The sequence below is a fragment of the Myotis lucifugus genome, unplaced genomic scaffold (genome assembly GCF_000147115.1).
Source record: "Myotis lucifugus unplaced genomic scaffold, Myoluc2.0 scaffold_144, whole genome shotgun sequence".
In the NCBI taxonomy this organism is placed as follows: Eukaryota; Metazoa; Chordata; class Mammalia; order Chiroptera; family Vespertilionidae; genus Myotis; species Myotis lucifugus.
In genome coordinates this window covers 3227515-3230524 of record NW_005871192.1, presented here as the reverse complement: position 1 = coordinate 3230524, position 3010 = coordinate 3227515, and the positions used below count along the sequence as shown (strand labels likewise).

The window sequence follows — 3010 nt, the reverse complement described above, 5'->3', positions numbered from 1 at the left end:
AGCACCCTACGGTGCAGTCCTATCCGTCCCAAGTACGTCCCAAGTATGGGGGGACTTACCTAGATGCCCCACGTTGGGCGCCAGTTGCTGGGGTCCAATCCCAGCGGTCCAGGGGTCCCCAAAGGTGTGGACGGAGTCGGCGAAGAAGGAATGACACGAAGACAGCCTTCAGTTGATCAGCAGCCTAGTCAGGACCTATAGCCAGGATCTCCAGCCAAAGTTCTGGTCGGAGTTCTGGTTAGGAACTGATCAGGATCTGATGAGGATCTGATGTTTATTGTCTTGTTACATCCGTATTTATACCAGCCGATTTTAATCCTGTCAATTTCTATTACAAAGGTTAGGGCGTTTCTTATCTCCATTCCAGGGAGTAAAGATTATGTAGCTTAACTACCCGCCTGGCACTTAATTAAGGGGTTGTATCCCCTCCCTAACCTCAGGGAAAGATCCCCACCTGGGGAAAACAACCTTTCTCGGAGAGGTGACCTTGCTTAAAACACATGGCGCTAAAGGGAGCAAACATATTAAGAACAGTATTCTATATATGCCAGGTCCCTTGAAACATATGCTGTGCAGATGTTTCTTTCCTGCAGCGACTGTGTCAAGCAGCAAGGATGGACCGGCTTCTGGCATTAGACTTTATTCTTTATTCTATTACACACCCGGGAAAACCTTCCAGACTAGATCTTCAGAAGAAGGGAGTCTAATTTGCCTCCTGGCCCATTTCCTGCCAATGATAACATTTGCTGAGTATACACTGCAGTTCTGTGTGTACAGTAAGAAGTTATTTTCTGAGCTTAGATAATAATTTGTGTGTATGTGATATGATGCAGGTAATAAGAGATTATTTTCTATACTGTTCAGATGAGAAGTAGATTTCGGTTTCATTATTTCCATTTTTAAACGTTTTTGCAAAGGAGTTCTGCTAATCAATACTTTCTCTAGTTTATTAGTCCAATAGTGTTCGCATGTGAATGTCTATGGATGACAGTTATTGTAGCACTTTGGCAGTGCACTAATATTTTCCACTTTGAAATGTTTCTGTAGTGTGTGTGTGTTGGGTATACACACATACATTTTTACAGTGGTTGTATTCATTTATTGAAGAACAAAAATTAGTCATACTTTTTGCTCAGAATTTCATTGTCTCTACTTATTCAATTATTTTCTCTTTTTGCTTTGGAAATATTTATATTCATAAAGTGCATTTCAAAAAATATTGTCAATTATTAAAGCCTCTTAAATATACCACTGTTTTTCATGTCTGACAGATATGTGTGTTATGTATTAAAATGAACACACAAGTAGCAAAGAGTAAATAAATTATTTAAACACGAAAAGAAAAAAATTTTTTTTTAAAAAAGGAGGGAGTCTAGTGTCAATGCTCCCTCTCTCCCTCCTTCTTCAGCCCTTCTCTGGCTAATGTAACCTCTCTTTGAAGCCCCTGTTAAGCACCACCATGCCACCCACTCCCTCAGGAACCCCTTGCCCTCCCTGTAGGAAGAGGACATTCGTCCCTTCTGTGTTTGGCAGGGACTTGCAAACTAGAGCACCTAAGAGGCTGTACTTTGCTTATCGACACCTGACTTAGGGAGAGTGATGTAATCCCCTAGTGTTAAATGCACTTGACATTCTCAGATATGTACCCAGAAAGCAAGGCACACCCTCCAAGGTGAGTAGCATTTTCTCAGCCGCAATGTCTAATCACATACAGGGAAAGAATATTCTTCCTGAAAATGGCCTTAATTTGACAAGTTGCAAAAGAGTAATTGTGTTGAGAAGGAATTGCTTTTTCTGTTTTTTTCTGGACCTAGCTTACATGACCAAAAGTATATTTGCCTCTATTTATCATACTACAGGGTGGTTCCAGCTCTAATCAGATTCTTCTTTATTAAAAATCAAGTGAAATTAGGCAGTCAGGGAAAGACAAGTACCATATGATCTCACTTACATGTGGAATCTAATGAACAAAATAAACTGATGAACAAAATAGAACCAGAGGCATGGATATATGGGAGAGTCTGACAGAGGTTAGAGGGGAGGGCGTTGGGGTAGACTGGATAAAAGAAGGTGAAGAGAGCAGCCAAAGACCATATATATATAGCCCATGTATACAGACAACAGAGTGGTGAAGGCCAGAGGAGGGGTGGAGGGGACTGGGTGGAGGTGGGCAAATGCGGGGGGGGGGGGGGGGGACATCTGTAAAGTGTCAACAACAAAACTGAGGTCTGCTAATATGTTGTGACTTGTCCAAAGGCACACTGACTCAACTATTTTTTGTCCTACCATCACCAATTTTAAAAGGTAGAGGTGAGAGGCATCTGGGAAGCCTCTGCATTGTCTTCACAGTTTTCTGTAAATCTAATAGTGTCCAAAATAAAAGGGTTATTTAAAAAAAGAAGAAGAAGAAGTCTTCTCCCTTCTCAACATAGCTAGAAGGGGAGATTCCCCCACAATAAGCAGTGTACATAAGGAAGAAATGAGACCCACCTGATAGAAAGGAAAGGAATAAAATGCAAAAAGCCATGCAAGAAAATGTAGTGTTGATTTCCAGCATCACATCCTGTGAACCCTCCGGTTCATGTTTTGGAGTTTCATAAGACCTACCTCTCTGTATCCTTATAGACATAAGTACAACTGAAGCATAGTAACCTCCATCTTATAAAAAAAAAACAAAACTGCTGTTTGAAATTTTAACCCTGCTATTTTGGCTTCTGTAAACACTTCCTTGCTTAAATAATAGAGAAAATAAGACTACTCCCATTCCAGGGAGGACATAAACTATGCCCCAGGCAGAGTTGTCAGTGCTGGCACCAGGCCAGGCCTTGAGATATGGTCTCATGGCCTCTTCCCAGCACACAGGGCTTCTTTCTCAGAAGGTCCGGAAGTCTCATTCCAAATTTGGAAGACAAAGATCTGGAAAAAGTATAAATAGGGAAGACTTTCTCCATGTGGGGCCCAGAATCTGAGAAGCAACATTTCCTCTGAGCCTGCTAGAGTAATAAAAGCT

The 3010-nt window shown here is 41.4% G+C and overlaps 1 protein-coding gene across 1 annotated transcript in view; it reads right to left on the bottom strand.

The window, feature by feature from the left end:
- Window positions 1–3010, bottom strand: part of LOC102417622 (protein LSM14 homolog A-like) — a 7502-nt gene that overhangs the window by 1978 nt on the left and 2514 nt on the right. The window lies entirely within an intron of this gene.